Raw genomic sequence first — 15,970 nt, 5'->3', positions numbered from 1 at the left:
CTTTTGCAGAAGGGGTCTCCTATCTCAGTAGGTTCACACTTGGACAATTTCAAACAGCCGTATTTATCCCTGTCTCGGCACGCTGATTCCCTCCCCCTTTCACTCATTGGCTGAGAGTTCCAGGGTTTACAGTCTTCCCATTCTGCCTATTACATCCATGTTGCCCTTCCCCTTTCATAAATTGCATGTGCATTTAAATTAAGTATTTTACTACTGGAGGTGTGTTAGATAATATTCAGATCCTTATTGCACATTCTCTGTTTAACCTTTCCACATTGCATAGGTGATATTTCCCTTTGACAAGCCCTGAGGTTTCTTATCATAGAACATCCTCCTGTTGGTTACTTGTCATTTCTGTGACATCTGTTGGTCCCTTGATGAAACCACAATTTTATTTATTTATTTAAAACCTTTATATGCCGTTTTTCACTATCGTGTCTTAGGACAGCTTACAAAATTAAAACCAATAGCCTTAAAAACAATCAAGAAAAGAGTACAGTGGTACCTGGGCTCACGAACTTCATCCGTTCCACAAGTCTGATCGTGACCCAAATCAGTCGTGAGCCAAGTTAAATATCCCCATAAGGTTCAATGTAAATAAGGTTAATCCATTCTGTAACTACTTTATTTTAATCAGAAAAATGTGAAGCAAAGTGATGAAGAACAACAAAGATCGCGGCCATCTCCCATCCCACCCCTGAGCACTAGCGCAGCCATCTCCCTGAACCCCCAGCACAACCATGATCACGCCCATCATCCTGGTGCGCTGGCGGGGGAGACGGCATGATCACGGGCGCGCTGGGAAAGGGAGAGATGGGTGCGAACGTGGGCACACGGGGGAGAGGGAGACGGGCGCGATCGCAGTTGCACTTCTGCAGGAAAGATGGGCGCGATCTCGGTCATCTCCTCCCCTGACCACAGCACAATTGCAGCCATCTCTCCACTCGGGGGGTGGGGGGTGGGATAGGTTCACTGTGGGAATTCATCCCTGCCTCGCAGCATTCATGCTGTAGCTAGGCACGCTATGCTCAGCCAATAGTAATGTGATTTACCAGCCAGCAGTATTGCAACTTACTCAGCTAATAGCATTGTACTTCACCTGTGTAACCATATAAGGCTTGTGACCATATATAGCAATAAGTACGCTTCCTGTTACCCGCGCCTGCGCATAAGCAATCAATAAGCCTTTGTGAATCCTGCGCTTGCGCACAATCAACTAGGGTGTTCACTGCTTTACTCGATGGCTATTGGATTACGCAAGTATAAATGTATCAATCTGTGAAATAATAAAAAGGGCTGCTTGTGTTGACGCAGTAGATTTTTCTGCGAAGATCTTCTTTGTTCTCATGAACAACCAACCAAGCATGCTTTAAAACTTATTCTTTGTCTGCAGTGTTTTATTTCTCTCTCTGAACTCTCTCGCACCGATTGTCGGAGCAGGCACTCCGACAGTTCACTGTTCTTCCTCTCATTTTGATTAGCCAGTCCCTGGCTTCTGTTCCCAAATCCTGGGATAGGTTCACTGTTCTTCCTCTCATTTTAATTAGCCAGTCCCTGGCTTCTGTTCCCAAATCCTGGGATAGGTTCACTTCTCTTCCTCTCATTTTAAATAGCCAGTCCTTGGCTTCTGTTGTGGGCTTTCCCACACTGGAGGCATTCAAGATACAGCTGAACAGCCATCTGAGAGGGGTGGTTTAACTGGGAGTCCTGCATTGGGCAGGGGGATGGATCTGATGGCCTTATTGGTCCCTTCCAACGCTTCCCTTCTATGATTAACTGTTATTGCCAAACTACAATGTCTAGGAACAGTTTCTGCTGGATTCCAGAAATGCCCCAGAGATCTGCTTGGCAGTCCCTCCCTGCATTTCCTGCAAAAAACTGTCTCTAAGTGAAAACAATCGCTTTGCACTCCCGTACACAGTGTTCCCGAAAATGGATTTAGAGTTGCATCAAGGCATAATTGGAAGAGAAGCAGTGCCACAAGCAGGAGTTTTGTTTGTTTCAAATTAGGCTAGGTTTTCTCTTGCATACATTCCAACCATTCATCTATCTGTGTAAATGGTTAGCAAGTTATAATTAAGCACTTGCATAGAAAACATTGGTCATCTATCACCAATGAGAATAAATTTAAGGTAATACAGTAAAAACATTTATGAGGCTGGTTTAATCTGTGAGTTGATATACCTTCCAAAATGTTTCCTGATATTTCCCATATGTTGTTGTGCATCCTTCACAGCTGCTGCTGTAGGGTTCGAAGTACAGTCCTCATAAAAATGCCTCTTCCTTAGTTCTTGTTTATACAAAGAGTTATTTTGTGCATGTTTACATTCCTTTTCAATCTGGGTTCATGCCTAGTTATGGAAAAGATTGCTTTGCTTGCTCTGGTGGACGATCTATGTGGGGAACTGGACAGGAGGAATACGTTTCTGGTGGTTTTGCTGTGCCTTTTCTCGACTGACTGTCTGACCAGGGAGACACTGTCATATGGTGGCTGCCGTATCTTGGGGAAATAATTTCAGCAGATGGTGTTGGAGTCATAGAAAAGTAGAGTGGGGAGGGGCCAGAGGACCATCGGGTCCAACCCCCTGCTCAGTGCAGGACACGGAGTTACATCATCCTACTCAGATGGCTGTCCAGTTGCATTTTGAGGGTTGAGGGGTTTCTGTTCACAACAACATGACCGCTGGCCTGTGGTTGCCCTCAGGACACCATCTTATTCCCCATGCTATTTAATATAGACATGAAACTGCTACTGGGAGGGATTGTCTGAAGTTTGGGGGTATAAAAATCAGTCAGGTTTCCCAAAGCAATTTAGTTTAAAGGTTAGGTCAAAGCAATGCAGCTTATGTTTATTTATGTCTTAATTTGTTAGATTTATTTTCTGCCAACTTGGCTCAAGGGCCCTCTAAGAGGATTACAAACAGTTAAAATATCAAACAAAATCAATAAAAACTAGCAGATTAAAATACAAAAGGAGGGACAATAAAAACAATACAATACACAACCGAAGGAAATTAGTTTAAAACTGTCAAGATAAAATCCGTTATTCAAATGCCTAGAAAATAGGGTTGTTTTTGCCTGGTGCCAAAAAGATTGCAACCAGAGTGCCAGGTGAACTCTTTTCAAGAGGCTGTTCCACAGGTGGGGTGCAGCTACTGAGAAAGCCACTCTTCTATTAGCCATCCTTTCAGAAGGGCCTCTGAAATAGATCTTAGGGGCTGGCTAGGTACGTGTGGGAGCAGGTGGTCCTTCGGGTAGCCTGGGCCCAAGCCATTGAGGGCTTCCTATGTCAGAACAAGCACATTAAATTGGGCCCAGAACTCAACAGGTAACCAATGAAGGTGATAAAGCATCGGGGTCACATGGGCACACAATCCTGCTTGCATCAGCAGCTGCACTGCCCTGCTCTGTACCAGCTGAAGTTTCTGGACCATCTTCAAGGGCAGCCCCACATAGTGCACATTACAATAGTCCCGCTGAGAGGTCAGCAGACTGTGGGTGATGGTGGCCAGGCTCCACCTGTCCAGCTGGGGCTGCAGTTGGTAAATTAATCATAGCTGCAAGAAGGTGCTCCTTGCCACTGAGTCCACGCGAGTCTCAAGTGATAGTTTTGGGTCCAGAAGCACCCCCAAGCTACAGACCCTGTCCTTCAGGGGGAGTGCAAGCCCGTCCAGGACAGGCTGACAGATGGGCAGATGGACCCTCCACCAACAGCACTGCTGTCTTATCTGGACTGAGCTTCACTTTGTTGACTTGCATCCAATCCATTATGGAGCTTGGATCGGAAACCGCCTCCCTGGCTTAGATGAAAAAGAGATGTAAAGTTGGTTGTCATCAGCTTACTGATGCCACCTCAGCCTCCATCTCTGAATGACCTCTCTCAGCAGTTTCATTCTATGTTAAACAGCATGGGGGACAGTATAGAGCCCCGAGGCGTAATTGCCATGGGGCTGTCCCCATGCAACTGTCCCCAAGCACCACCATCTGAACATGATCAGCTAGGTAGGAGTGGAACCACTGTAATACAGTGCCCCAACTCCCAACCCAGCTAGTCTGTCCAGGACACCATGGTCAATGGTGTCAAAAGCCATTAAAAGGTCCCAGGTGTCGTGCCTAACAGCTCGGCAGAGGCGTTGGCACGTGAGACAGGGCCAGAGACTCACAGTGAGAGTTGGGCGTTGGAGCAGGGGGATTTATACTTGGTGCCCATGGCTCAAACGGCCCCCCTGCCACCCGACTCTGAGGCTTCTGGGCGAGTAGCTTCCCCACATCCTGGTTCTGAGTTTTTTGAGCAGGGTCCCGCTTCCCTTCCTCTTGACTCTGAGGTTTTTGAGCAAGTTGCTCCCCTGCCTCCTCACTCTGAAGCTGCTGGGTGGAGTGCTGGAGAAGAGGAAGACATGGAAGATGATTTAGATGCCCAGCTCAGGAGGAGGCTGCGTCGCGTAGACCAATTGAAATGACGAGAGAGAAGTTCATCCCACCCACACGCAGAAAGATGTGAGAGACGATTGAAATCCATGTGACCTTTCCTATAGGGTTCAGAAAGGAGGGGACAACTGAGCTGCAAGGAGCTCCTCACCATAGCTTATCTGTTGCATCATAAATCTTGTAGCAAATAGCAATAAAAGTCTTCAGTTTTATTGCTGGCTGCTGTGTGAGTTAATTGAAGATGTAAGTTACGGCCTCACGACACCAGGAGAACCAACTGGGTTGCACTGCCCCTGTCCCTTTCCCAGCACAGAGTATCCTACAGGGCAATCAAGGCAGTCTCTGTTCCAAACCCTGGCCTGAAACCCAATTGAAATGGATCAAGATAAGTCATTGTATCCAAGAGTGCCTGGAGCTGCTTGGCCACTGCCCACCCCAGCGCCTTGCCCAAAAATGGGATGTTTGCCACTGGCCTATAATTGACAATGGCCCCTGGGTCCAGGTTTGACCCTTTTTTAGGAGTGGCCTTATCAGAGCCTCTTTCAGAGGCTGGGACCTCCCCCTCTCTGAAGGAGGCATTGACACACGAACCTTTGGCTAGATATCTTAGTGAGCAAGATAGGCAAGAATCAAATGAGCAAGTGGTAGCATGGCCAGAATCAAGCACCTTGGCCACATCCTCGGGCCACAATAATTAAAACTCATCCTTTAAAGCTGGACAAGATGGTGCTCTGGACACCTCTCAATGGGACTAATTCAGCTGTACAATCCAAATCATGGCATATCTGAATGATTTTTGTCCTCAAAGCCATGACCAAATTCATCACAGTGAATTACCAAGGGTTCAATGGTCTCACTAAATGTTCCAGTCTGCAGGAGACCCTGAACCACTCAGAAAAGATCAGCTGGACGGCACTGTGAAGATGCAATAGATGTGGCAAAATACTGACTTTTTGCCACTTTTATCGCCATGGAATAGGCTCTATAATGGGCTCTAAGCCACGTTCAGTCAGATTTGCCTCAAGTTTTCCTCCACCTACGCTCAGGCCATCTCCCTTTGCACTTCATTGCCCTGTGCTCAGATGAACACCATGGAGCCGTCAGGCTCTGTGGGGGCAGAGAGGGTGCTTAGGAGCAATCAGGTCAACCACCCAAGTCATCTCCACATTCTACTGAAGTGACTTGGGCTTCAGCAGGAGCACCAGCCATGCCAGACAGATACTTCCCCTGAGACCTTTGGAAACCCTCTGGATCCATCAGTCTCTGGGTGCGGACCATCTTCAAAGGCCCCCACTCTTACAGCGGGGAAAAGGAGCCTAAACCTCACCAGAGAGTGGTCAGATTGTGACAATGGGGTTAATGTTAACCCCACCGCATCTGATTCACCACCTTCCAGATCCATCAAATAGACCAGACCCAGAGTGTTCCCCATTTTGTGCAATGGGCTGGTCACCATGGTTGTCATGGTGGCCATGAAGTACTGATCCATCCCAGATCCATCCCAATTTCAGTTGTTGCGACCTGATGATGTGAACAAGGTGCTTGGACAAGTATGTCCTACCATCTGCTTACTAGACCCTTGCCCATCTTGGCTACTCAAGAATGCCAGGGACGGGATTGTGACCTGGATTGTGGTCAATGCCTCTTTAAGAGACGGCCAGGTACCTGCCCCTTTAAAGGTGGTGGTAGTCCAGCCAGTCCTAAAGAAGGGCTCCCTGGATCCAGAGGTGGTCGCCAACCGGTGGCCAACATCCCATTCTTGGGCAAGGTGCTAGAGTGGATGGTGGCGGGACAACTCCAGGCACTCTTGGATGAAACTGATTATCTGGACCCATTTCAGTCCGGCTTCAGACCTGGGTACGGTACTGAATCTGCCTTGGTCGCCCTGTACGATGACCTGTGCAGAGAGAGAGACAGGAGGAATGCGTCCCTGTTGGTTCTCCTGGACCTCTCAGCAGCTTTCGATACCATCGACCATGGTATCCTTCTGGATAGGCTAGCGGGATTGGGGGTCGGAGGCACTGCTTTGCAGTGGTTCCGCTCCTATCTCAATGGCCGGTTCCAGAAGGTGATGCTGGGAGACTATGGCACTGCGCCATGGCAGCTATGCCATGGAGTTCCACAGGGGTCGATTTTGTCCCCCTTGCTATTTAACATCTACATGAAACCGCTGGGAGAGGTCATTAGGAGATGTGGGCTGCGGAATCATCAGTATGCTGATGATACCCAGCTCTACCTCTCGTTTTCCACCAGTCCAGGTGAGGCAGTGGCTGTACTGAACCGGTGCCTGGCCGAGGTAATGGGCTGGATGAGGGCCAATAAACTGAAGCTCAATCCAGACAAGACGGAGGTCCTGTTGGTGGGTGGTTCGGGCTTTGGGGTGGGGGATTTGGGCCTTGTCCTAAATGGGGTTGCACTCCCTCTGAGGGACAGGTTTCACAGCTTGGGAGTGCTCCTCGACCCTGAGCTGTCATTAGAAGCTTAGGTGACGGCGGTGGGGAGGAGCGCCTTCCTTCAGCTCTGGCTGATCCATCAGCTGCGTCCCTACCTGGAGAATGATTGCCTGGCGAAAGTGACCCACGCATTGGTAACTTCTGTAGACTTCTGTAGACTAGACTTCTGTAATGCGCTCTATGTGGGGCTACCCTTGAAGACAATCTGGATACTTCAATTGATGCAAAATAGAGCTGCCAGGTTGCTGACGGGGACTGGGCGTTGTTCTCATATAACCCCAGTTCTCCGTCAGCTTCACTGGCTCCCTATTGAAGTCCGGGCCCAATTCAGGGTGTTGGTTATGACCTATAAAGCCCTTAGCGGCTTGGGACCTGGTTATCTAAAGGAACGTCTGCGTCCATATATGCCCTCCCGCCCCCTACGATAGGCAGCGGATGCCCTTCTCCGGAAACCCTCCATGAAAGATATTAGGAGGGTGAGTACCCTGAGGAGGGCCTTCTCTGCAGTGGTGCCCCATCTATGGAATGCGCTCCCCAGAGAGGTCTGGCTGGCGCCGTCATTATTTGCTTTTCGGTGCCAGGCGAAGACCTTTTTATTTAAAAGTTATTTTAACTGTTAATTTATTATCATTGTATTTATAGATTTTAATATATATAGCCAAGATGGTACCTGTTTTTAAATTATTAATTTTTTATGAATGTTGTGAGCCGCCTTGAGGCTTTGTTGTGATGGGGGCGGCATAGAAATGTTTTAAATAAATAAATAAATAAATAAATGATAAAGCTGCCTCAGCATGGAAGTTCAGGTCTCCCAAAACCAACATTTTGGTGGTCCTCAACATCAGATCTGAGACTACCTCTGTCATGTCAGGCAGAGAGGTTACTGGGTACACCCTCCATGGTCAGTGAAATCCCTAATCTCTCGTGAGATCTCAATGTCAGATATAAACACTCAAACCCAGCCCCCAACTGGACCAGAAGTCTGGTGAGGGAGAGCATATCTTTATAGACTATGGCCACCTTCATCTTTGTGAAGCCACGTATAACCAAGGTCAAGGATCTCTCAGTGAACTCTACAGATTCAATTTCTGGGAAAAAGCATCATTTGCTGTTAGAGTATTTGGAAATCCCAAGGCATAAGATTCAATAAAAGTCTTAGCCGCTTGTGATTCTAAATCCCTTGTTTCCTGTTTGGCGTGTGTTCCAAGAAGAGACCAGAACTAACTGATGCAATCTATAAAAAGCTGTGTTGCAACAGAAGGCAGAGTTGCTTCCTCCTAACTTGGTCCACAGTTTGCAATGCTGATGAGCTAGCTAAAGGCCTCTCCCTACCATACTGCAGCATTGTGCACTGTGTGGATTGCGGCTTCTTTAATTGGATCAGAGTGCTCTTTAAATTTAAGGGTTTTTTTCCTTTCACAGGATTTTGGTTCCACCCCTATATGTTGATGACTCCTAAGTTTATCTTTCCTTTCCATCCAAATCCAGAGAAGCTGTTTGAGTTCAGAACTGGTGTCTGATATCTAAAATAAACGGGATCAGATCCAATAAATGGAAGTTTTTTCTAGACAAGACAGAAGTGCTCTTGGATAGTTGGAAGGTGATGCAGGATTCAAGCTGTGCTAGATGGGGCTAAACTTCCCCAGAAGACGCCATTTCCCTTGAGGGCTCAGGTTCAGCCAGGGCTTCCGACAAGGGCAGCTCCCAGGTGCTCCCCCTCTCTGGGAATCTTAGCTCCCCCTCAGCTGGAGATTTCTCCAGCCAGGGCTTGCCCAGGCCCCATCTACATATGGTGGCAGCCAGAAGGGTGTTTGCGCAGCTGAGGCAAGTGCGCCCACTGAGCCTGTTCCTGGAGAAGTCTGATCTTGCTGTGGCCATGCATGCCTTAGTCACAACCTGTCTGGACTACTGTAGCAAGTTCTACATAGGGGCGGCCTTTGAAAACTGTCCAGCAATTTTTGCTAGTCCAGAATATTTATTTTTGAATGCAATCCATCTTAAGTGCCATTTTTGCAGGTAAAAAGACAGGTACAAATAAAAAATCTTCAATCAACATTAAGTCCCTTCAATGGAACTCACTCGCCAGCATATATACAATGTAGGTAGGATAGGAAGCACAATCTTCTGGCATAAAATTTATGCTGGATCACTCTCTGTCTGGATGCTTTTCGGGCTTCTCCGTGGAAAAGTGACAGTATGGGATGTGTGGCAAATCTAGAGCAGTTGTGTGTATCTAGTCTTGGGGGTCCTTGATTCTGTACCTTCCCTGCATTAACTGGCAGCCTCAGGAGTCAGGTTCCTTTGGTGTCAGTCTGTCCTGGGATCAGCAACTGGCTCCTGTACATCCTCCAAGTCAGGTTTCAGGGAGATGAAAAAAAAGATGATGGGTATGGAGACCTGGGCTTACTGGCAATTGCTCTCAGATCCACTAGCTCAAGCCCATTGAGAATAGCAAGTGAAAGGTGGCAAAAGAGATGAAGCACATCAATGCATTTGCTGTGAGTCAGACACTGTAGTCCATTCCATACCAGTACAAATTTACATCTGAAATGCCAAGAATTCTGTGCTACACAAAGAATGGGTCAATGCATCTTGCTGACAGGGGAAGAATACTGAGGCTAAGAGATAAAAGATAAAGGTGTGCCAGGACCCACCTGTGCTTTTGTGAGAAACACTCTTTCCTTTCCTTTGAAAGAGAAAAATACAGTGGTACCTTGGCTCACAAACTTAATCCATCCCAGGACTCTGGTTGTGACCCAAATTGGTCGTGAGCCAAGTCAAATTTCCCCATAAGGTTCAATGTAAATAAGGTTAATCTGTTCTTTAACTATTTTTTTTTAATCACAAAAATTTGAAGCAGGCGCGCTTGTGGGGGGGAGGTGGGCGCAATCGCGATTGTCACCCAATGAGGAGTTCGTGACCCAAGGCAAAAATTTTCAGAAATTTCTGTTCACGACCTGATTTGGTCGTGAACTGAGGTGTTTGTGAGCAGAGGCACCACTGTATTCCAGGCAGCAGAGAGTTCTTTTTGAAATTTTATTGCAAGAAAGGGAGTTGGAGAGTTTCCTTCCTCTTCCCAGCATGCCAAGCACATGTTCACTTCCCATTCTATGCCTCGTCCCCGGCCGCTTCTCCCCCCTCTTTTCCCCCATTGGCCAGGACACTGGGAGGTTACAAATCTTTTCCGTCCGCCTATCCTGTGCCACTGATACCTGTGCCACTGATATACTCTTTTACAATGGATGGCTATGCAGGTGCTTGAATAACAGCGAACAATAGGGGAACCCCACTGAGCTACATTGGCACATTTTTCATGCTAAAGCAAGCAAGCGAGGGTACAAGGGCGTAACGTCTGCGGTTATGCTGGCGCGTAGCCTGCTTTGTGGTCAGCCTTGCGTAGCGTGCGCCTTCGTTGGGGTTCTTGTTCTCACGCGAACAGGACACCCTGATCATGCTTTTTACCCGTGACGAGCCATGCCCTGGCTGCATGTTCAATGAAGAGGGGGGTTACAACACTTCCCTCCCACTCGCTCCCTCCCAGGTGAATTGTAATGAGCTTATTTCCTATGCAGGTGTGTTTGTTAATAGTCATGAGGTTATTCATTGAGCAGGGGTCCTGCTACCTTGGCTACGTGCCAAACCCCTCCTGTTATCTGATCCCAGTCCCCGCCCAGCCATGACTAAAAAATTTTCTTCGTTACATTTTTACTCTTCCTGTTTCTTTGTTTCAAATCATCCTTTCATCGCTACCACTTTCACTGATCTCATTTTTGAAAACCATCCACCTCTGCTTGGAAACCTTCAGGGCTGAGCCGCCTTGACCTGAGTCAAGGATTGCTCATCCAGGGGTTTGTGCTTCCCTTTGATGATCATTGGGAAATAACTTCTTTCTCTGAGACAGATGATAGTTGCAGACATTGTAACTTTTTAGAAGGGAACTATGCACAGAAAAAATGTAGCCTTTTTGTGTTTTGTGCAGGTCTGCAAGGATCCACCTGTGCAGTAAAACCTTGGATTGTGAGCATAATTTGTTCCGGAAACATGCTTGTAATCCAAAGCACTTGTATATCAAAGCAAATTTCCCCATAAGGTTCAATGTAAATAAGGTTAATCCATTCTGTAACTTTTTTTTTTTTTAATCAGAAAAATCTGAAGCGGGCGCGCTTGTGGGGGGGAGGCGGGCGCAATTGCGGGTGTGCTGGGTGGTGTGGGAAGATGATGCTGTACTCACACTCGCAGCAAGAGAGAGAAGAACCGGCGCTCAGTTGTGACAAGACACTCGGCAGGCAAAGCACACATAATACTTTTACTGCAGGACATCGCTCGTTTATCAAGTTAAAATTTAGAAAAACCTTTTGCTTGTTTTGCAAACACTCACGGACCAAGTTACTTGCAATCCAGGGGTTTACTGTACTTCTATTTTTGCAAAGGAAAGTGTTGAAAGCAATTTTTATTTCTGAACAGTGATGAATGAAAAATTCAGGGATAGCGGCCTTTTCTGAAAGGATCAAGCCAGCCAAGTATCAGAAGAATAGCTGCTCTGAGTTTTGTGCAAGGAAATCCATAATATTTTGAGGATCTCATTCCCCCATGTTCCCTGTGCAGTGCTCCCAAAATGTCAGACAGCCCAGAGGTGTCCCTGTGTGAGATGCAGGCAGCGTTTCAGAAGAACAGGCCCAGTGATTCAGGTTTGGGGTTAGGGCTGATGTGCTCCCCTTTTTAGCATTTTTGGGTTGTCTTTGTATAGAAATGGCACAGGAGGCATCTCCAGGCAGGGAAGCTGCACGAAGTTTCAAAAGGGCAGTTATGGTGACTGAAGACAAGCTTAAGGCTTTTTCTTGCTGCCTCCTCCCTGCCACCCCGCTAAGCATCGTGTTTGGAGAGCAGCTGGTATAACCGGTGCTGTGACTGGAAAGCAGCCAGTCACTCAGTTGTAGCTCCCTCCCCCTTCTGACTGCTGGTGCAGTTACCTTTCCGAAGTTGCCTTGCCAATGAAAACCTGATGTGAAACTTGCTTTGTCTCCAGAAGCACCCCAAAAGCCCAAATTCAGCACAAACAATGGTTGAATCTGATGCACATCCAAAATTTATGAAGAGCAACTGCTTATAGCATGGGTTCTCAAACTATGGCCCACGGGACGGATCCGGCCCGCCATGACCACCAATCCGGCCCATGCTGCTGTTTGCCACCCGCGCTTGCTTGCTGCGCAGGCGGGGAGGTGGTGGCTTGCTTGCTAGGAGATGCTTTTGGGCTCGCTGGGAGATCTCCGAGCAAGCGAGCCACCACCACGCGTGTCCGGCGGCACCTCACCGCCCCGCGCCCCCAGGCACCCCCACCTCACCGGCCTGCGAGGGTCACCGCAGCCTTTCAACTAGCTTCCTATTCAAAAGGTTTGAGGACCCCCGGCTTATAGCAATGTTCTGATGTGCAACTTTTCATAAAGAAATGTTATTAATGAGTTTTAAGCCCTTCCAACTGTGCAGCCCATCTTCGAAGTCTGGTAATACCGCCCCCCCACACACACACACAAAATGCCTGCTATTTTCAGCACCTGCAGGTAATCTCATGGATGCACAAACACATCCAAATGAATGCCTGACTACAAAAGTGGTGCCAGAGAGGGAAATTTTTTTCTGGGACCACTAGCTAAACTTCCTGGATGAAAGGCTACTGGCAAATAATGGGTCACATCTCTTAAAGAATGGAAAGAATGTCCTTGGCCACAAAAGGAAGGATTTTTGAAATTTTCATTTAGGAGGGTTTTAAACTAAATCACACAGGGGAGGGAGATGTGCATCAGGCTACAGTGACAACTGGAGATGAGTTTCACAACAGAGAAAAAAAATCTCAGATAAAGACCAATAACAATATGCCAAAAATGCAGGAAGAAAACCAGGTTACAACCCAGGTGAAATGTGATGTTTCTACATCAATGCTCAGAGTATGGGAAATAAACAACATGAACTTGAGCTCCAAGTACATAAGGGCAACTACAACCTCATAGCAATAAGTGAAACTTGGTGGGACAACTCTCACTGATGGAATTCAAAAATAGATGGAAACAACCTCATCAAATGAAACAGAAGGGATAAAAAGGGAGGTGGACATGCACTTTCCATTAAGAAGCTGCAGAAGGTGGAGGAAAGGCCAAGAGGAACAGCTATGCTCAACCTGATACTTGTTGTTGTTGTTGTTGTTAGTCGCAAAGTCATGTCCGACTCATCGCAACCCCATGGACAACACTCCTCCAGGCCTTCCTGTCCTCCACCATCTCCCGGAGTCCTCTCAAGCTCTCACCAACTGCTTCAGTGACCCTATCCAGCCACCTCATCCTCTGCCGTCCCCTTCCTCTTTTGCCATCTATTGTTCCCAGCATTAGGCTCTTCTCCAGGGAGTCCTTCCTTCTCATTAGGTGGCCAAAGTAGTTGAGTTTCATCTTCAGGATCTGGCCTTCTAAAGAGCAGTCAGGGTTGATCTCCTCTAGGACTGACCGGTTTGATCACCTTGCAGTCCAAGGGACTCGCAGAAGTCTCCTCCAGCACCACAATTCAAAGGCCTCAATCCTTCGGCGCTCAGCCTTCCTTATGGTCCAGTTTTCACAGCCATACATTGCAACTGGGAAAACCATAGCCTTGACTATATGCACTTATGTTGGCAGGGTGATGTCTCTGCTTTTTAGTATGCTGTCTAGATTTGCCAAAGCTTTCCTCCCCAGGAGCAAGCCTCTTTTAATTTCTTGGCTGCAGTCCCCATCTGTGGTGATCTTGCAGCCCAGGAAAATAAAATCTGTCTTGCAGCCCATTTCTTCCCCATATATTTGCCAGGAAGTGAGAGGACCAGATGCCATGATCTTAGTTTTCTTAATGTTGAGTTTCAAGCCAACTTGTGCGCTCTCCTCCTTTACCCACATCAAGAGGCTCTTTAGTTTCTCTTCACTTTCTGCCATGAGAGTGGTATCATCTGCATATCTGAGGTTGTTGATATTTCTCCCAGCAATCTTAATTCCAACTAGTGATTCATCTAGCCCCACCTTTCTCATGATGTGCTCTGCATATAAGTTAAATAGACAGGGAGACAGTATACAGCCTTGCCGAACTCCTTTCTCAATTTTGAACCAATCAGTGGTTCCATGTCCAGTTCCCACTGTTGCTTCTTGACCCGCATATAGGTTTCTCAAGAGACAAATAAAATGGTCTGGTACTCCCATCTCTTTAAGAACTTGCCACAATTTGTTGTGATCCACACAATCAAAGGCTTTAGCATAGTCAATGAAGCAGAAGTAGATGTTTTTCTGGAACTCCCTAGCTTTCTCCATGATCCAGCGTATGTTGGCAATTTGATCTCTAGTTCCTCTCCCTCTTTGAAATCCTGCCTGTACATCTGGTAGTTCTTGATCCACATACTGCTGGAGCCTAGCTTGTAGGATTTTGAGCATAACTTTGCTAGCGTGTGAAATGAGTGCAATGGTGCGGTAGTTTGAACATTCTTTGGCATTGCCCTTCTTTGGAATGGGAATGTAAACTGACCTTTTCCAATCCTGTGGCCACTGTTGAGTTTTCCAAGTTTGCTGGCATATTGAGTGTAGCACTTTTACTGCATCGTCTTTTAGGATTTTGAATAGCTCAGCTGGAATACTGTCTCCTCCACTAGTTATCAGGGAAGTTAAGCTCTTTCTTGTATAGTTCTTCTGTGTAATCTTGCCACCTCTTCTTAATCTCTTCTGCCTCTGTCCCTGCCATTTTGGTCCTTTATCATGCCCATCTGTGCATGAAATGTTCCCTTCATATCTCCAATTTTCTTGGAGATCTCTGGTCCTCCCTATTCTATTGTTTTCTTCTATTTCTTTGCACTGTTCATTTAAGAAGGCATTCTTATCTGTTCTAGCTATTCTCTGGAATTCTGCATTCAATTGTTTGTATCTTTCTCCCTTGCCTTTCACTTCCCTTCTTTCCTCAGCTACTTGTAAAGCTTCCTCAGACAACCATTTTGCTTTCTTGCATTTCTTTTTCTTTGGGATGGTTTTAGTTGCTGCCTCTTGTACAATGTTGCGAACCTCCGTCCATAGTTCTTCAGGCACTCTATCAGATCTAATTCCTTAAATCTATTTGTCACATCTACTGTATATTCATCAGGGATATGATTTAGGTCATACCTGAGTGGCCTAGTGCTTTTCCCTACTTTCTTCAACTTAAGCCTAAATTTTGCAACCAGAAGCTCATGATCTGAGCCACAGTCAGCTCCTGGTCTAGTTTTTACTGATTGTATAGAGCTTCTCCATCTTTGACTGCAGAGCACATAGTCAATCTGATTTCTGTGTTGACTGTCTGGTGATGTTCATGTGTAGAGTCGTCTCTTGCTTTGTTGGAAAAGAGTGTTTGCTATGACTATCATATTCTCTTGACAAAATTCTACCAGCCTGTGCCCTGCTTCATTTTGTACTCCCAGGCCAAACTTGCCTGTTATTCCGGTTATCTTTTGGCTTCCTACTTTAAGCATTCCAATTCCCCATGATGATAAGGACATCATTTTTGGGTGTTAATTCTAGAAGGTGTTGTAGGCCTTCACAGAACCAGTCAACTTCAGCCTGTTCAGCACCAGTGGTTGGGGCATAGACTTGGACTACTGGGATGTTGAATGGTTTGCCTTGGATTTGAACTGAGATCGTTCTGTCATTTTGGAGATTGTATCCCAGTACTGCTTTTCCTACTCTTTTATTGACTATGAAGGCTACTCCATTTCTTCTGAGGGATTGTTGCCCGCAGTAGTATACCTGAGGGTCATTTGAATTAAATTCACCCATTCCTGTCCATTTTAGTTCACTGATTCCTAAGATGTCGATGTTCAGTCCTGTCATTTCTTGTTTGACCACATCCAGCTTGCCTTGATTCATGGATCTTACATTCCAGGTTCCTATGGAGTATAGATCTTTGCAGCATCGGACTTTCCTTTCACCACCAGATACATCTGCAACTGAGTGTCCTTTCAGCTTTGACCCAGTCGCTTCATTCTTTCTGGTGCTACTAGTACTAGCCCTCTGCTCTTCCCCAGCAGCATATTGGACACCTTCTGACCTGAGGGACTCATCTTC

The 15,970-nt window shown here is 46.6% G+C and overlaps 1 protein-coding gene across 1 annotated transcript in view; it reads right to left on the bottom strand.

Moving 5' to 3' along the window:
- LOC123021159 (membrane-spanning 4-domains subfamily A member 4A-like) overlaps positions 1 to 15,970 on the bottom strand; it is a 32,205-nt gene that overhangs the window by 13,919 nt on the left and 2,316 nt on the right. The window lies entirely within an intron of this gene.

The sequence above is a fragment of the Varanus komodoensis genome, unplaced genomic scaffold, assembly GCF_004798865.1.
Source record: "Varanus komodoensis strain SLA01 unplaced genomic scaffold, ASM479886v1 scaffold16, whole genome shotgun sequence".
Lineage (NCBI taxonomy): Eukaryota > Metazoa > Chordata > Lepidosauria > Squamata > Varanidae > Varanus > Varanus komodoensis.
The sequence above is the reverse complement of the archived record's forward strand: the minus strand, read 5'-3'. Positions and strand labels throughout refer to the sequence as shown.